Source organism: Suncus etruscus, chromosome 13 (assembly GCF_024139225.1).
Source record: "Suncus etruscus isolate mSunEtr1 chromosome 13, mSunEtr1.pri.cur, whole genome shotgun sequence".
Classification (NCBI taxonomy): Eukaryota; Metazoa; Chordata; class Mammalia; order Eulipotyphla; family Soricidae; genus Suncus; species Suncus etruscus.
In genome coordinates, this window is record NC_064860.1 from 8,116,411 (window position 1) to 8,137,476 (window position 21,066).

The following is a 21,066-nucleotide window of genomic DNA, read 5'->3' on the forward strand; positions in this document are numbered from 1 at the left end:
ATAAAAGATGTAAATTAAATATCAGTACCAAGTTGTAAAGCTATATATTTTATAACATAAAAATCTTTCTAAGGATCCAATAAACATAGCATGTCATTTATTTTAACACTGTTTTGTGATATAGTTTAGAACACACTCTCAAATATTATAGGAATAATATAACTAATTTTTTGAAATTCCTCATAATCTAAGTAGGGGCATTTCACTGGCAGATTATGTAATGTTAATCAAACTGATAGCAACATCTTGGTAAAGTAGAGCATTTATATTTCTTTATAATTTTTCATTGATAAAATATCTGATGTTTCCTCCAAAAGTTAATAATATGACTACCATATTATTTAATAATCCTACTTCTGAATATTTATCCTCATAATGTGGAAACTGGGGGGGGGTTGGACCACACTAGGCAGCGTTCAGAGGTTACTCCTGGCTCTATGCTCAGAAATTGCTCCTGGTAGGCTCAGGGGGCCATATGGGATGCCAGAGATAGAATCCAGATCTATCCCTGGTTGTCTGCATGCAAGGCAAATGCCCTACCGCTGTGTTATAGATCCAGCCCTAATATGATTTTTTTTTTTTTTTGGTATTTTGGGCTACACCCAGCGTTGCTCAGAGGTTACTCCTGGCTGTCTGCTCAGAAATAGCTCCTGGCAGGCACGGGGGACCATATGGGACACGGGGATTCGAACCAACCACCTTTGGTCCTGGATTGGCTGCTTGCAAGGCAAACGCCACTGTGCTATCTCTCCGGGACCCTAATATGAAATTTTTAACTCAGAATTGTTATCCCCTTTAACTGTAACATTATGAACAATAGCTAAGTTACAGAAACAACTAAAGTTGCCGTCAATAGGTAACTGGATAGAGAAGTTTTGATATTGGTATTGATGCACAATAGAATTCTAGAAGCTAAGAAAAGAGTGAATGTTTGTTACATGCAGCCAATGGAAAAAGTCTGAGGGGATATGTGAGCGAAATTAGTTAGAAAATAAAAGACAACATTTTGGTTTGTATTTGTCTGTTACTGGGTAAAAGCTTTTTAATTTGATCTAGCCCCTTTTATTCTTTCCTTAATTTACCTTGCTAATGTAGTTGTTTTTAAATACTTTTCTGTTATTGAGGCCCTATGGAGTTTCAACTATTTCCTTGAATGTATTTTTATGGTTTGTGTTCTCACATCCAAATCTGTAATCCATGTTGTGTTAATTTTTGAGACTGGTGTTAATGATCCTGCTACTTTTTGTCTGTCTGTTGCTGTCTACTTTCTTGAAACCATTTGTTAAAGAGCCTTTCCTATATCCAATGGGAAAAAAATGAAAAAAAAAATAAAATAAAATGCAATTAATGAAAGCAATAAAATAAACCGATGAAAGGTCAAAAGAAAATAGTCTAGTGAAAACTGAGTTATAAAAATGGGAAAGTTATTGGGAGATGGACAAAAGATAGAGGAGCAAAACTTATTTTCAAAATATATTTGTTTTTTTTTTCATTCAGTACTGAAATACATTAAGAAATTATTTTTCCTTTTCTCAGGGTTCCTTTTCTTTCTTGAAAGAAGTCTCTTTTAAGTGAAGAGTGTCCTACATAATGGAAATTCAGTAGACAAAGTACTCTATTGTAAACAATTCTGGTCTTATTCTTATGAGAATTGAAATAAGTCAAATATAAAGATTTTTAGGTCTAGAAGCAGCAGCAACAGTAATAGATTCACATCAAAATTTTGGCATAGTGGATTTAACTTTCCCTCTAAGGGATCACATAATATGTTTCACTAGCTGGTGCATTGGCACTGTCAGAAAAGTTTCATAATTTATTGACCACATTTCTGGACTCCTGACTTTAATGGCTCTCTACCTTGGCAGAGCAGGGAAAACTTTATCCAGTGGACGATGATGTCTGCGATACGTCACACATAAGCTAAACTGTATTTTAAAATAAGTCACTGGGACCAGTTTTGCTACCTCATGGATGATTTGTGAGTCCTCAGTCCATGTTTTCACTATGCCAACTTAACCTGGCCAAGGGGGAATATGCATTCTATCATGCACTTCTCTTAGTTTCAGAATTTCTAACACATGTCTTTGGAACATAAAACCATTCAATAACAAGTAAACAAAACTTTCAGATGGTTGAATTAAAAAAATATTGTGTCTCCATTGACTATTCTGCAAGACTTCAAACTTACTTCGAACCCAAAATATTCACTCAATATATACAGACTCATTGAAAATAGAAATAGGCAACAGAAATTTTATATTAAGATATCCGTTGAACAACTTTGGGGATAAGTGTAAGCTCCACTTACAAGGATCCATATTATTACTGACTTAAATGAAGTTTTGCCAACTTGGATCCTTGCTGGGTCTGAAATCTGTGACTGATTATTCCTTATGTGGGGACAATGCTATTTTCCTTTCAGTGCAACAATGCTAGAAGCTGCCAGCAAAGCTAGAACATATTTTCTCATGAAAGATTCAAGCTGAATGATTCATGATTAACACATTCCCTTATATAAGCATGAATGAGCAAGTTTACAACCAGGAAAACATAATGACTATTATTTCATTTTGAAGTCTGTTGTTTTTTTTTTCTTTTGTGGTCCTCAAAGTCTTTTAAAAAATATCTTAAATATATACAAAGACAAAATGTGGCCAATGGCTGAACAAATGGATACATGCATTCTATATATATACAGGCCCACTGTAAATAGAAATAGGCCACAGAAATTTTATATTAAGGTATATGTTGAACAGCTTTGGGGATAAGTTACCATTTAAATCCAAAAGCAATTTACTGAATTAGTTCATCATAACCAAATTGCAACAACAATAACTCACATTGTAAATTAATGGCTGAAATTTAGGGAACCATAAAGACTTGGCATTTACAATAATCAAAAGGAAGTAAATTATAGGTAAGATGATAAAATGTATGTCCTTTTTCCCATCACCACCTATGAAAGAAACCATCCATGTGTTTGAGGTAGAACCATTGTATTTCTGAAAACACTTGTATCCCTATTTCATCAATTCTGTTGTGGTTTTCCCCATAATGTATCCAGGCTTTCCTCCTTATAAAGAGACACGGTCGTTGGAGCTGCATTTCTGAACTGGTATTTCCTATAACTTCGGATTTAATTTTTTTTAACAGTTTTTCCTGCATTTTCCAAAGACTAGCATTTACTGAACCGGAGCTTTCTTCTGCAGTCACCTGACGAACTTCTTTGGTGGAAAATGGGTGGAACCTCGGGGGAAGCCTTTGGCAAATTAGACATCAGCTTGCATCTGTGCCCCAGCTGTTGCAACTGATGCAGAACTCTCTGCGCTTTCTTCAATGACTTCCACATCCTATGCCAAATGGTAGGTGTTGAGGGGGAATCTGGAAACTGCCTTCCTTTCTTCCTTACAACCACAAACAAAATGTCACCATCTGTCCAGTATAGCCCAATGTAATATATTGCAATTATTGTTTCTCGTCTCAGATACTTTAATGCACATGTGGGTACAATCTCACACCCACGCTCCACTTGGAGGAAATGTTGACTTATGTGTTCAGGTAGAGTTGGCGGTCTCAGTGCCCTAACCTTTTGCTCCCTGGGACTCTGTGCTAATGGAAGAAGTCTGCATTACTTCCGTGGAGGATAAAAATTGCCCTCTAAGGATCATTTATGTCGAGCATTTAAAACTTGTCCAAATGCAACATTTTATTTTCCCTAGTGGAAGAGGGGTGGTTTGTCAAGATGATATTTTATTGAAGACAAATGGGAAAGCATATTCAAGTGGCATAGATAGCATTTTAGCAAGAAAAGAAATATTAAATTGTATTGGAGTGCATTTCGTAGTGATTCTGGGTAAAGGTAATAATGAGTTATGTTTTTTTTTACTAATTGTAAATTTTATTAAAGAATCTAGCATGTCTTTAAGATATCAAAACATGAAGAATATCTTTCTATATTAGACTCGTATGGTGGAGTGTATTTTTTGGCGATTCTGGATAAATGTATTAACCATTTATCTTTAAGCGATATAAATGCATTCAAGAAAAAATATATTTAAGATATTAAAATATAAAGAATGTAGTTTAGACTAGAATGCATTCTAATTTCTAGTATTTGATATTCTCAAATAGGAATGAAAACTAAATCACATTTTGTTTTAGCCCTTTGGAACTTTTTATCATCTCTCTTTTGTAAATCATTGAAAACATTCACTTAAAGGTAGGCATCAAAAGTTAACAATATTTACATGAGCATAAGAAATGTGGATAAGAAAAGGGAACTGTATAGAATAATTTCATTGATTCTAGTAATTTTCTCTCTCATTTTATTCTTGTTTGTTTTGGGGCTACATCCACCAGTACTCAGGAGATACTCCTGGATCTCCACTCTGAAATTAGTCCTGCAAGCTTGGGGGACCATGTTGGATGCCAGGGATTGAAGATAGGTCTACCGTTTGCAAGGAAAATACCTTACTTGTTGTCCAATCACTCGTCCCTCCCCTTAAATTTCTCATTTTAAAGTGAATATCTTTAATGAGAAATTTATCCTAAATGTACTCCCGTTTTGAATGCTTGGATGGGTAAGGCTTTCACTTTTTATAATTAACCAAATTCCCAGGATTTATTTTTTTAAATAATATAATTATTTAAGCACCATAGTTAAAAACATGTAGTTGGGTTTCAGTCATAAAAAGTACACCCTCCTTCACCAGTGCAATCTTCCTCCCACCAAAGTCCCCCATTTCCCTCCTCTCTCAGGATACCTTAAGAATTCTCATTGATCTACTCTGTAGACTGGAGGACCATAATCACCGTAAGACACATTAGAAATGAACGTGTTATTATTTGCTGAAATGTTTAGATTCGAAAAAGTAGAACTGAAAGTCGTTATGTTAAATTCAGAATAGTATTCAGCACAAAAGTTTTGCATCCTTTTCTATATATTTGATTCAAATAAAATATATGTATGAAAATAATTTAGGTTTACTTATCAAATACATTTTAATCTAAAAGAACAAAGCAGTATTTCCATTCTTAATAAGTCATTTTAATAAATAACTTTTCAGAAAATTATGGATTTAGTCAATTATGTTCTTAAATGACTAAACATGCAGAAAATATTTAGCAGGCTAGACCTGTGTATTTTTATGGTTTTATGTACTCTTTCAATAAACAGTCTTCAAGTTCATGGTCTCCTGCCTTATGTATGAGACAGAATAACATTTCTTAGAGTAGAATAATACAACTGAGTCTATATTTAGTAAAATTGAAGAATATCAACTTTTAATTATATGGATTATATTTATTATTTTTATTATATTTATTTAGCTAATTGTGTCTTTTTTTTTTCAGCTTAAGGGATCATATGCATATAATCATAGGGATTGTACTGAGGACACAAACATGCCAAGCAAACACCTAAACCCGTAAGCAATCTATTTAGGCTCTCTACTGTATCCTTTGAACTAGTAATTTATAAAACATATATTGAGTCTTATTTGATGGGTGATATTGAGAGATTAACTACTGTGCAAATTGAAATTGTTTTTCTAAAGTTCTTCAATTTTAATGTCCAGATCTGACCATTTATCAATGTATTATGATCCATTTAATGTCTTATTCTATAATTAATGTATTTTAGTTCATCAGCAATCATCAGTTTTTCAATTATACATATGATGAAATAGCAATATAACCATCATTCACCACTGTATAAGTTTATATGATCGCAACATTCATTGCACATTGACTACGAAGACATTCAATATGAGATTTAAACTTTCATTTGCATTTGGACATTGAAAAACACTTTTTTTCTCCACCACTCCCTTTCTATTCCTTTGTTGATGTTCTTATTTAAAGAAAAAATATTAGTAATGTAGTGTAGGAGATTTTGAGAGTAAATAGCTAATGATAGACACCAACCTTATGATTACTAACAACATACAATCATAAAAAATGAATGATTAATGATTAAAATAATAGATTAATGATAGAATGAATAATTCTATAAAGAGAAAATTATGAAGACATAAACTTTTGATCTGTTTTCATTTGTTACTTGTGTAATAAAATACAATTATAATTTTTAGAAATATATCATATAATTATCATGAGTTTTGAAAATTCACCATGAAAAATGTAAACAAAGTCAAGCACAAATACACTGTATATTTATGTGTGTATTTGTGTGAAAACATAGTGATTATAATACAAAATTATTTTTAAAATTACCACCAACTTTGTAACTGAGTGTGAATATAGATATGAATAATTTGAAAATCTAAACTTTAGAATTCATATAAATATGAAGACTGAAGGATGAGAAAAATAATACAAATGTTAAGGCATTTGCCTTTCAATTTGAAAATACTGACACAAATTCCCTTAACACCATCAGAATTTTCCCCTAGGCACTACTGAACTACTGTGTGTGACACCAAACCTCCCCAAATATATAAAATTAAGTAAAAATGTTATCTAAGGTCATCCACTCTGCATATGTGGATTACATAGGGATCACATTAGGGAACATACAATCACCTTGTCGTTACATTGTACTCTTAATTTAAGCTGACAAGTATTGTAACAGAATATTTTATTCATGTTATTATCCTTCTTTCTCATTTTGAGATGATAATAATTTCAGAAATTTTAACTAATTAATATATATCCAGTGGGCAGGAGAGATTTTTATAGGTATTAAAGTGCTGATTTTAAGTGTGACTAACTCATGTTTGACTATCAGTGCACCACATAAGATTCCTTATGTATTTCCAGGAGCGATCCCTGAGCAAAGACACACACACACACACACACACACACACAGGAGCGATCCCTGAGCAAAGACACACACACACACACACACACACACACACACACACACGCTTTTAAATATATCGGTATCTTATTTCAATCCGTCACTTTTTCTACAACCAAAATATGAATCCAGTTTTACCTTACAGTTCATGATTAGTTTAGTACCTTTATTTTTAAATACTGAAACAAAAACAGTTGACATTTAAAAATATTTATGACCTTGGGGCCGGAGCAGTGGCACAAGGTGTAAGGCATCTGCCTTGCCTGAGCTAGCCTAGCATGGACCACAGTTTGATCCCTGGCTTCCCATATGGTTCTCCAAGCCAGGAGTGATTTCTGTGCACATAGCCAGAAGTAACCCCTGAGCATCATCTGGTGTGTCCAAAAAGCCAAAAAAAAAAAAAAGTTATGACCTTGATTTTTCTTTTATTTGGTTACATGTATTTCTTTCTATTAGTAAAAAGACCACACCAAGTAATTCTCCCCCCATTATTAAAGCTAAAAATAAAATCTCCAAAACCCTAAGAAAAATTGATATAAATAGTATAGACTGTTGTATAAATTTAAGTGTATTTCACTGAAAACTGCTTTGAAATTTTAGAAAAGAAGCCAACTTACATAAAATGAGAAGCCAATTCAACTTTCTTGAGTAAAATCTATTATAAATTAATTTTTATTACCAAGTCCAAATCACATAATAAAAAAACCCAAACCATGTCTCCTGAGTAAGTATAAACTTATCCACTATTTATACACACTTTTAGAAATAGAAACTGATTGATTACAAATTTGACTATAGTTCTACTTCTATATCCAGAGATAAAATATAAAGAAAGAACATAGTAATCTATATAACCAAACAATACATATGAACATATTTGCATTGCCCGATGACAAAGTCCTTCACTAAAGCAACCATTTGCACCTCTAATAAACATAAAAACAAACCCAGTGGGAAAGTATTCGACATTCAACAGTCTATCCACTTCTTGATCATTTTACTGTTGATAGTATTTTATTTTAAAAATTTAAAGCACTGTGGTTCATGCTGCTGTAATAGAATTCATATAAAATGAAGATTGAAGGATGAGAAAATAATACAAATGTTATTATCCTTCTTTCTCATTTGAGATGATAATAATTTCAGAAATTTTAACTGATTAATATATATCCAGCAGGCAGGATACAAAATCTGATATTATATGGATATTAAAATATATTTTAGGCAAACTACTATTTTTGTTATTTAGAAAATTGAAGAAATATAAAGATAATATTACTTCCATATTATATATTTACATAAATAGACAATAGACAAGGACATGAAAAAATAGATATATCTTCTATCAACTATTTATCCATTAATTCTATAAATATATTACTAGAAATAAAATATTTGAATAAAACATTTTGTTATAATACTTGCCAGCTTAAATTAAGAAAACAATGAATGACATGTGAGTAATAGAGCTGCATGAAATATTGTTCCAACACCACACCACCACGCCACCACCAGAATGCCCATTTCCCCCACTCAGTGTGCAAAGAATTTCTCCCATCCAGTCTCACATCCCTCTCCATAAGGTTGACTCTTCAATTTTATTGCACTTTGTCATTTGCTGCTCCTTTATCTTTTAATAACCCACATATTGAGAAGATAATTCTGTATCTGAAACCCTCTGCCAATCATATTTGTTTAACGAGCATACTCTCCTTTGGGATCCCATAAAATTGAACTTATTCTTGGAATAATTACATAATCTGATATTATATGGCTATTAAATTATATTTGAGGCAAACTACTATTTTTGTTATTTAGAAAATTGAAGAAATATAAAGATAATATCACTTCCATATTATATATTTACATAATATAGACAATAGGCAAGGACATAAAAAACAGATATATCTTTCATCAACTATCCAGTACTTCTATCAATACATTTCTAAAAATGTTGTGTTATATTCAATTGAGGTAATAGGAAAAAGAAGAAACTAATTTTACAAACTAAGGAAAATGGATTATTCAGCAATGGCTATAAGAATTGTAGGGGACGAAGGGATAGCATGGAGGTAAGGTGTTTGCCTTGCATGCAGAAGGACAGTGGTTTGAATCCCAGAATCCCATACGGTTCCCCGAGCCTGCCAAGAGTGATTTCTGAGCATAGAGCCAGGAGTAACCCCTGAGTGCTGCCTAGTGTGATCCAAAAACCAAAAAAGAAAACAATCATAGTGTGGGGTTAAAAAAAAAAGAATTGTAACATTTCTCATTTATAGCTTAAAATTAAACAAAACAAAGCAAAACAAAAATGGTATTTCTTACATCAGATACCACAATATATGTTTTGTTTTAAGTCAGTAATTATACAAAGAGTTTGTTAAATCCCTAGGATATGTGACAAGAGAATTTATATAGAATTGTCTATGATAATACAAAGAATTTTCTTTGTATTCCATAAAAAAAGTCTATTCCTTTTTTTTTTAATTAAGCACCATGACTGCAAACATGTTTGTAGTTGGGTTTCAGTTATAAAAAAATCCACCATCAATATCACTCATCTTTCTCCTCCACCATCCCTTGCCTGTATTCTAGATAGGCATTCTCGTTCTCTCACTCACTACCATTGATAGTTGTCAGTATAGTTATTTCTATCTACACTCACCACTCTTGTGGTAAACTTCATATCATGGGCTAGTCTTTCTAGCTCTCATCTCCATTATCTCTGGGTATTCTTACAATAATGTCTTTTATTTTTCCTAAATTACACAGATGAGTGAGATAATTCTGTGTCTATCTCTTTCCCTCTGTCTCATTTCAATCAGCATAATAGTTTTCATATCTATCCATGTATAGAAAAATGTTTGTAATTAATAAGTTCATTACAGATACTTCTGTTACATTATAATCTAAATAAACTGAAACTATCACACATTGAGAGCAATTATTTTGAACAAGTACTTCAAAATTTCATGAAATGAAAATTAATTTTTCTTAGTGGCTGCATAGTATTCTATTATATATATGTACCACTGTTTCTTTATCCACTCATCTGTTGTCAGACACTTTGGTTGTTTCCACATTCTGGCTATTGTAACAAGTACTGCAATAAATAAAGTTGTGCAGAAGGCATTTTTATATTGTGTTTATGTTATGTTATATTTGTGTTTATGTTACGTTATGTTATATTTGTGTTCCTAGGGTATATTACTAGGAGTATAGCTGGATCATATGGGAGACTAATTTACATTTTTTTGAGAAATCTCCATATTGTTTTCTATAGAGGCTGGACTAGATGGCATTCTCACTGGCTGTGAGAGTTCCTTTCTCTCCATATCCCAGTCAGCACTGATTGTTCTTGTTCTTTGTGATGTGTGCCTGTCTCTGTGCCATGAGATGGTTCCTCACTGTTTTGATTTGTATAAACTTGATGATTAGTGATATGGAGCATTTTTTTTTCATGTGCCTTTTTCCTCTTTGTAGTTCTTCTTTGACGAAGTGTCTGTTCACATTTGCTCTTCGCATTTTTTGATGACGTAGATGTTTTTTTCATATCAAGTTCTGGCAGTACCTTGCATATCTCAGATAAAATCCCCTTATCTGATGAGTGTTAGGTGAATAGCTTCTCCAATTCTGTGGGTGGCATTTGTATTGTAGTCACTATTTCCTTTGAGGTGCCAAAACTTCTCAGCTTAATATAGTCCCATTTGTTTATTTCTGCTTCCAATTGTTTGGACAGTGCTGTTTCCTCCTTGAAGATGGCTTTAGACTCAATGTCATAGAGTATTTTACCTACATGTTCTTCTAAATACCTTATGGTTTTCAGTCTGAGATCAATGTCTTTAATCCATTTTGACTTGATCTTTGTGAATGGTGTTAGATGGAGTTCCAAGTTTGCTTTATTACATGTAGCTGAAAATTGTCCCTGCACCACTTGTTGAAGAGACTTTCCTTGCTTCATTTTACATTTCTTGCCCATTTATCAAAGATTAATTGCGTGTAGGCCTGGGGGACATTCTTTGAATACTCAAGTCTATTCCATTGATCTCAGGGTCTGTCTTCATTCCAATACCATGCTGCTTTAATGACTACTGCTTTGTAGTATATAAAAAAAACTACAGAACACTGCTTTAAGAAATAAAACACAAGGAAACAGAGGCATATACCTTGTTCACGGATTGGGAGGATTAACATTAGTAAATGGCAATACACTCCAAAGCATTGTACAGATTTAATGCAATTCCTCTAAGAATACCTATGACATTACTCAAAGAAGTGGATCAAACACTCTTGAAAGTCATTTGGAACAATAGACACCCATGAATAGCTAGCTAGAGCAACCCTTGGGAAAAAAGATGGGCAGCATCACTTTCCCCAAATTTAAATTGCACTGCAAGACAAGTCTATACTCCATTCATATTATGTCGTGACACTGTATTTGACAAGACACTTTAGTGATTTGCATAACATTATATTAAAATAACTTGTAAATTACTGAATATTGCTTATATCTTTCCATCTTCTGCACTGCAGTCTCAGTGTACCGTAAGATGAAGAAATCAGTCTTATTTATGCTTTCAGTTCTAAGAATCAAAATCTTAATTATTCTGGTTCTTAGACTTTACCCTCATAGATCTTGATCCCAATGATAATCCTAAGGAGTCTTGCTATAAAATTTTAACGGATCTCTAGTTATTAAATAAAAGTGAATGAATCACTTATTACAGTTTTATATTAGCTTTACATAATATTCTTTAGTATAATTAATGTAAGATGGGTAGATATACCATTTTACATCTATGTTTATAAACATTTGATTATCAAGTGTAAGTTCTAACTACTATGAGGAAATGATTGCTAGTGAAGTACCTAAGTTATTGAAAGTGATAAGTCTGATAGGATCAGTGGTTTGCAAAATTTTTAGCTTTAAGGATTGTTTTCTTCTAAAAACATATTATTTCAGCCTCGAACATAAAATGTTTCAATTTTCCACAGTGAGTAGAAATTTGAATTTTACAATGAAAAATAGATGAATCCCTAAAAACATATATATATTTGGAGCAAATTCATAAATGAAGCTCAAGGTATAATCATCATTTTCCAATGAAACTGGGTGAAGGTGAAATTTTCCAAGTTCTAGTGGAAGAAATGGATGCTTTTTATTTTTCTGCTGAGTTTTATTGAGAAGTGTGATGAAACTTAACTAACCCTATTCCGCTATGTAAACTGGAGTTAGATAGTGTGCTTATATGTATATATTTGTGTGTGTATATACTTGCATGGTTTTTCTCTTTTTAAGATTGGGGTTTTGATCACACTCAGCAGTGCTCTTGGATTATTCCTGAGTTAGCACTCAGGAATTCTCCAGGTGATCATGGGAACCATATAGTTTGCCCAGGATCAGACCAGGATCCATTGTACATAAAATAAATGCCCTTCTTCTTGTAGTATCTTCAACCCCTGTTTCTTCTCTTTTAAAGAAAAATTTCCAACAGTCAGACATATTGATTTAGACAGATAGGACTTATTTCTTTCTCAATATTGTTTTATACAAAATATCTTACTAATACTAGTTTTACTAACACTATCATTATGATTTTAAATGGCATATCAAAAATATTTACTAACCCATTATAATACTCCTCAAAAATATTTGTATTTTTTCTCTTTCTTATTTGTATTTTTTCTCTTTCTTTTGAAAATAATGTCTCAACTTTCTTCCCATGGAGGATTTAATAACATGCCACTTAGTTATGTTCTTAGAAAGATTTCAGAAAGTCAAATTGTAAGATTAATAGCAAATTACATATAAATTGATTTGCTTTCATTTCATAATATAAAACAAATTGTTAAAATATATTCAAGTAATAAAAAATAGTTGGGTGAATCAAATCAAGCTTGGAATTCTGTCCTATGCACCAAGCAGCATTAGTTTTCATTCAACAATTGCTGTGAAATTACAGATTTTGTGGTCTATTTTTCTAATGCAGCTGTACTGGCAGGAAGAAAAATAGTCCCAGGATGATTAATCTCCATTAAGTAGATTTTTGCTTATTTTGTCAAGGGATTTTCCTAATTAGGAGAAGTTTAGAAAATTAGGGTTTACATTTATGGAACATGATTTTAATCTCATCTCCTAAAAGAATGACAATAAGTCAGTGTTTAATAAGTGACCAAATATTATATCAATGATCCACAATTAATCTGACATATTTTATTAAATTATTTCCCAAATCAGATAGGAAAATTTTGAAATGAAAATTTAAGTGTGTCAATATAAAAAAGAAACTTGTGCCTCTCTTATTGTATAAGTTCATATTATTTTTTATACATTTTTCTCTGCCTCATTATATTGCTACTTAGTATTCTATATATTATCTGAGCTGAGAAGAATAACTTGGAAAAATCTGTCACATAAGTTTCGACCAAGTGCATGACATTTGATGATACATGTTAAGAACTTATGTCTCATGTTGTAAAGGGGATACTAGCAAAGGTAGGAATACAAGGGTCACAGAGATATTGAGTGAGAAATTTAATATAGATTTGATATTTTGAAAGATGATGGAGGAGGGTAAGGTTGGTGAAACAAAGCGAGTCTGGGTGAGTCTAGGATTCTACATCTTGAACAAAGTAAACTGAAAATGATTGTGGCATCTAAGCTTTGCCAATTTGTAGAAATGAGGTTATCAGCAACTGGCTATCTTGTTGAATTGTGTGATACAATAATAAAGTATTATTTATGGTATGATTGATGTGGCAATACAACTTAGAACCATTTTCAGGTACATAAACAGTCTAATCATTTCTCCAAGAAAATTACTTTTTTTTGGTTTTTGATTTTGGGGTCACACCCTGTGGTTCTCAGGGGTTACTCCTGGATCTGCACTCTCAAATTGCTCCTGGCAGGCTCAGGGGCCCATATAGGATGTCAAGAATCAAATCGAGTTCCGTCCTTTGTTGGCCGAGTGCAAGGCAAACACTCTACAGGTGTGCTCTCTCTCTGGCCCCAAGAAAATTATTTTTAAGTGTACAAAGCAATTAAACAGTTCTGTATATATATTGTGTCACACTAAGTGATGCTCAGGGGTTACTTCTGACTTTGTACTCAGGAATCAGTCTTGGTAGTGCTGGAGGACCATAAATGCCTTAACTCTGGTAGTGTTGTACCAGCCTCTCCTCAAAAATTCTGCAGTTAAGATTTGCAAACTACACAGGTAACTTCTAAATGGCATTTTTATATCTTCAGTGCAATGACACTTTCTACATAAAAAACTTAAGAACTTAAGAAATAATTATGAAAATACAACTATTTCTAATATAGTATATTGAAAATATGAGTATGATTTAAATAAAAGACTGTCATATTTTAGTCTTTTAATTTATTTCTTATGTTATTGTGTATGTTTTAATTTTGGGATATGACTGGTGATGCTCAGGGCTTCCTTCTGGCTTTGCACTCAGAAATTACTCCTGAGTAATGGTTGAAGACCATATGGTATGCCAGGAATTAAACCTAGGCCAACCACATGTAGGCAAGTGCCACACCTATGGTCCTATCTTTCCAGGACCCCATCTTTTAATTTTAATTATATTACTTAACACTTATCTCATGACTGGAATATACTGAAATAACTTAAATATTTTAATGAAATTGATTTTTGAAAGAGGTATATATTTTATACCAATACATAATTTAAAATATATTAACACTCTTAACAGTGAGCTTTAAATAAACAATGATCTTAAAATAATAGTATCCAAAGACAATAGAAACTTTGGGTGGGAAATGCAGTTAAGACACAAAATGGACCACTATGACAATAATTATTGAAAATGATAACTCTTGGAAGGATCTGGACATGTAAAGAAAGGAAATTCATGTGTATGATATCCCCTAAATAAAAGTATTTCAAACCATAGTGCCTATAAAGAAAAAAGGAAAGAGAGAGGGAGAGAGTGGGGAGAGAGATACATAGAGAGAAAGAGAAACAAAGAGAAACTTAAGGGGGGGGAAGGTATCTGCCATAGGGATATGTTAGGGGTGGGGGTAGAATTTTGGGAGGCAGGGTGGTAAATGGGTCAAATTTTTGGTGGGAAACAGAGACTAGGATTAGAACATTGTAGGTTCAAAACTCAACTCCACAACTATTACTCTGCACTTTACAATAATTTAATAAGGAATAATAATAAGAAAAACTATTTGTGCTCTTTATTCTTTCAACCTATTATCCAGGTTTGATATGTTTCTCAAAAATACAAAAGAAAACATTTTTAAGTTTGCATATTTTTTCGTTTTCTTATTTCCTGTTGATAGTTTTGCTACAGAAAGCAAATTCAAAATGAAGCATTTAAGTAACATTTTATTGTTTTTTGAATTAAAGCAAAATAAAATGTGCTTGGTGGTATATGCATGCACATATATTTAAAATTTAAATATTTTAATGATTTTTCTATAGTTATAATTAGTCATATGTATTTAATATTATTTATTCCAATTCTGTTTCATATATAAAGCACTCCTAGATGTTTTAAATCACATAATTTATTTGAAGATTCTTAAGTAAATTAGGTTCCATACCTTTTCAGGACCTCAGAATAGGGGAAAATTCTATGGTTGATATAATCGACCCTTTTCTCTGCCATAAATAATCACTTTTTTATTAACTTTTATTTTTAAATTTTTTATATATATTTTATTTAAACACCTTGATTACCTACTTGATTGTGTTTGGGTTTCAGTCATGTAAAGAACACCACCCATCACCAGTGCAACATTCCCATCACCAAGGTCCCAAATCTCCCTCCTCCCCACCCAACCCCCGCCTGTACTCTAGACAGGCTTTCTATTTCCCTTGTACATTCTCATTATTAGCATAGTTCAAAATGTAGTTATTTCTCTAACTAAACTCATCACTCTTTGTGGTGTGCTTCATGAGGTGAGCAGTAACTTCAAGCCCTTCTCTCTTTTGTGTCTGAAAATTATTATTGCAAGAATGTCTTTCATTTTTCTTAAAACCCATAGATGAGTGAGACCATTCTGCTTCTCTCTCTCTCTGACTTATTTCACTTAGCATAATAGATTCCATGTACATCCATGTATAGGTAAATTTCATGACTTCATCTCTCCTGACAGCTTTTTAGTAAATTCCAAGTCACTAAGTTAAAGTGCTCAAGTGTCTTGAAAATGAGACCTCTTATAAATGATTCCAAGAACTTACTGATGCAACAAACAGCTGCAACATCTTGCTGTTTTAAAAACAGAAAGTTTGCATTCAGAAATGATGGTAACTACGGAAAAAAGGAAAGTGACAAGCAATGTCACAGTGGTAGGGCTTTGCTTTGGACACAGCTGACCCAGGAACGACTGTGGTTAGATTGCCGGCATCCCATATGGTCCCCCATGCCAGGAGCGATTTCTGAGCACATAGCCAGGTGTAACCCTGAAGCGTCACTGGGTGTGGCCCCAAAATAAATAAGTAAGAACATAACTATCGTTAAATTTGAAGTACATATAAAATGAAATGAATAGATTCTAGAAAATTTCTCATTGTGAAATATTTTATTTTAATAATTTATCTTCCTTGACATTTTGCTGTCCTCAAAGTACTAAATATTTTATATTGAAATGCATATATCAAAATAGAGTTGCTCACCTTGATGAAAAAAACACAAATTTTCTATAGATATGAGCACATACATCAAGAATCAGAGTAGATATACATTTATTGCTAAGTAAATAATAACTAACTTTGTTATCATAGATAGAAATGTGGTGATTGAAAAAAATGTCTTAGTTTAGGCACTTCAGTCATTCAAGAAGAGGAGGTTTTTATTAACTGAAGTAAGGAAGATGACAGCTGAGCTTTGTGTTAAGAAAAATAATTGCAACAATTCCAATAAAACTTTGTTCTCAAATCTATATACAAAACGTTGGGAGAATATTGCCATTGCTTACTTACAGGTTTGCTTCTGAATCTACAATAAAGTTTCAGAGCTTGTGCTTTCTGTATTTCAATGTTAAGACATTTCCAGACATAGGGCTCAAAGATATGTTTTAATTCGTTCTAGAGCTAACTTCAACAAGCACTAAGATGTTGCTTATTATGCAAATGCTACTTTGATGGCTCAATTTCTGTGTCTTCTCATATTACACCACTTCCTTTCCTTGACAACTGTTTGGATTAACATAGCAAAACACCAACGATCATGATCTAGGTTCTAAAATGTAAAACAGGAAGCTCAATTTTATGGAATATGAAACTAAAGTGGCTGTGAAGTTATTTTATACTATTGGCAATTCTGCTTGACTGAAACTTTATAATTGTTTATAATATCCACTAACAATAACAAATCATGAAAAGTTTATCTGATATTTCCCTGAAATAGTTAGAACAAAACTGTGTGTTTTAACTATTTATAACTGTCCTGGTAAGAAAGATTTTTAACAAAATGCCAAAATTTTAATGTTTAATAAACTATGAAGTAATTACTTTTTTATAATTATATTTACCGTGTATATATAGCTCATCTTACAAGTATGTTACTTCAGAAATAATGGATTTTTAAACTCCTTTATTTAAAAAATTTATTTTGGATACTCTATCACAAGAAGAAATAATAGCAATATTATAATCTCAGAACAATTTGTTTTACCCATAAAACTGAACTTGGAAAACTTAGTCTTCAAGACACTGGCTATTAATATATTGATTATATCTTGCTAATATATACTCAAAACTTTAAAATTCATCCTTATGTGATGCCATTTTGTCTGTTTTTTTTTTGTTTGTATTTTTTGTCTTAAGGGGCTATGTTTGCTTTTTTAAATTTGTTTTCATGGGATAATGAACAACACTAATGAGCAACACTAATGGCTTACTCTCTGCACTCAAGAATCATTTTAGGCAGTGCTTAGGGGACCATATGGATATTGGAGAACAAATTCAAGTCAGTTGTGTGCAATATAAATGCCAAACCCATAGTACTATCTCTCCAACCTCATGTAATGTTTTTAATCAAATCTATACCTATTTTAAAAATGCAAGTGATATTATCTTCATTGTTTTATGTCTTTCAGATATAATTAAATATTTGTGGGGCCGGCAAGGTGGCGCTAGAGGTAAGGTGTCTGTCTGCCTTGCAAGCGCTAGCCAAGGATCAGGACCTCGGTTCGATTCCCCGGTGTCCCATATGGTACCCCCAAGCCAGGGGCAATTTCTGAGCGCTTAGCCAGGAGTAACCTCTGAGCATCAAACTGGTGGGGCCCGAAACACCAAAAAAATTTTTTTTTCTAAAATATTTGCTCTTCTGATTTAGCAAAATAAATAATATATACAAATAAAGAATACATAAAGTTAAAAGTTCTTAACAGTATCTTATTAACTTTCAAGATATTTCTGTACTATATGGATAAGTATGATTTTTCCTTTAAAATATGTGGCCAATGCATACATAAACTAATTTTATGCTGTTAGAGATGGAAAAAAAAAAAAAAGAAAGCAAGGATCACATCACACAGTAAAGAATTGACAGATTTCATTGGAAAGTTTAAGATAGGCCTCTTTGGAAGTTGTCCTGTGGCTGCTGGGATATAGAAGGAAGGATAGCTGGCCAAAGAAGGGAATCTGGGTCCTTTATTGTTACCATTAAAATCTTACATAAAACTGTCTCCACATTCCATAAAAATGCCATGGCGCTTCAGGAAAAATACAGACCTATGACAACAGTTTATTTTGGCTGAAACTGAAGTTTCAGAACTGAAGAATTACTGCCAGAAATAGAAACTCACTTTGAGAAAAAAAAATGAACTGAACTAGGATGCTACAAAAGTGTTGCCACATTAATACCCCAGTGATTTGGAAACTGAATCAAGAGTTCTTTGTTAAGAATCTTGTAACCTAATTAATCATCCAGAGGAAGTAAAGAGATTTGAGATTGCCGTCTGTTTAACCAGGGAATTCCCCTTTCCACTGCACCCACTTCCAGTACAGATATATAATTGGAGCAGAAATGTTTCACTCTCTAGGTGATTAATAATAGCGTATTTACATACAATTAATTTACTACTAAATGAAGCCACAGTTGACCTTAGTTTGAAGGAGGCCCTCTCACAATGTTCTTGCTAACCAAAACACATCCCCATTTCTGGGATTCATCATCTCCATTCCCTTCTACCTTCTTGAAATGAAGGATTCTCCAGGCTTAGCCTATGACCATCTTCTATAAGTAATGCCAATGTCTTAAACATGTCTTAACTTTTAAGGTGTCTATAATTATATGGATCCCCTTGTTACTGAATGACTTTGAAAAAAATTAGTAAAATATCCTGTAACTTTACTAAGCATATTATACAAGTTGTATGTATAAGTTTTTGTTTTTGTGTGTGAGAGAAAAGGAGAGAGAAAGAAAGAAAGAGAGCATAGTGGGAGAATAGATATGCTGAAAGCATAATTAAAACATTCAGAAATGAGAGTGTGAGATATTGAGCATTGACCTGACACACCGCTGACCTTTTGTTTTGATTTTTTAATAGAAGTATCATGAAATACAGTTATAAACTTGTTCATGATTAAGTTTCAGTCATACAATGTCCAATACCCATCCTTTCATCACTGCACATTTCCAGTCACTAATATCGCCAATTTCCCTCCTGCCAACCCCGAGCCAGCCTATACCTATAGAATTTTTCTTCTCTCTTTATATATCTATTTTTCTCACTCTTTCTCTCTCTCTTACCCTTTTACACACTGTGTTTTGCAATATGATTACTAAAGTAGTATTATGCATCACTTTACTTCATTTCAGAGCCAGAAGAGATAATATTAAGTCCTTAGTATCACTGGTTGTGAAGAAGACAGCAAAAACAACAAAAACAACAACTACAAAGAGATAACTTAAAACATCAAAGCATCAGAAAACAGGCTTAGTCAATGACAACAGATTCAAAACCCAATCTACAACAAGCTAGACACAGAGGGGACCACATATACTAGTAGCCCGGGGGTCAAAAGAGGGGTATATGGGATGCATGCTGGGAACAGGGGTGGAGGGAGGACAACAGTGGTGGTGGTAATGCCCTTGATTCAATGTCACTATGTGCCTAAAATATTACTGTGAAAGATTTACAATTTACTTTGGTCAAAATTAAATTATTTAATTAAATAAAAATATAAAAGTTAAAAAAAGAGATATTAAAAAAAAGAAAACAGACTTAGTTATTTCTAGAGGAGTGAAACGCCTATTTTTTAAAAGATATGTAATGATTTTTATAAATATAGTAAATATATAAGACAGATTTATTTAAAAAGGAATTTAAAAAGAATGGAGAAATGCCACATCAGGTAAGGCACTTGATACTTGTGTATTCCCAACTTGAATACCTTCTGGGCACTATCAATAGTGATTTCTGAGTATAGAGCAAGGACTAACTCCTGACCACATCTAGGTATGGCCAAAAACAAACCAAACTAATTTTGTTTTTTCAAAAATAAATTTGTTTTTTCAAAAAAAAGATATATATATGATTTGTCAAGAGTAAACTGGGTTTCTACAATGGGAGATGACAGAAAAGAGAATTCCAAAAGATGGGGAAAATATGCAAATCTTACAAAAAATTAGGTACTGATGGACTGGATATTCCAAAATACTGAGTCTTGGGTATTTGCAAATAGATGTTTTAAAAATGATAAAAAATCATTTTACTCAGAAAAATATTTGAGGCTAAAAAGAGAAATAAATGATCGACTGAGAAAATTAGGTGTATGTTTTTAAGGAGAAAAACACGTTCTGCCACAGTAGTAAGGAAGTCATGCAACAAGAGATCATGTTTCAGCTGATGGAATCATGGGGTAAGGAAGTGTTAGTTATATAAACTACTAAATAAAAATAACTGATAAGAAACAGAAAACTAGCTCTTAACTCAGGAGATGTAAGATGAATAATAAGTCTATTTTTTGTTTTGTAATTATTGAAATGGTGGAGAAGATGGTGATAGTTACTTGTATATAGAGTGATCTGAAGTTTACATAATATTGTGCTCCAATAATCAATACAAATTAATTTTAATAAATACACAATTCTGCTCATAAATTATCCAAGTGGCTAGAAATATTGCCGCAGGATTAAGGCATCTAATTCATTTGTAGCCTACCCTGATTTAATCCCTGGTACAACATTGTCCCTTGTACTACCAGGTGTATAATTTGAGCTTCCAAGTACAATGGGATGTGGCTTCAGAGTTCCCATCA

The 21,066-nt window shown here is 32.6% G+C and overlaps 1 protein-coding gene across 1 annotated transcript in view; it reads right to left on the bottom strand.

Annotated features, from left to right (window-relative positions):
• MEOX2 (mesenchyme homeobox 2) overlaps positions 1 to 21,066 on the bottom strand; it is a 67,428-nt gene that overhangs the window by 18,838 nt on the left and 27,524 nt on the right. The window lies entirely within an intron of this gene.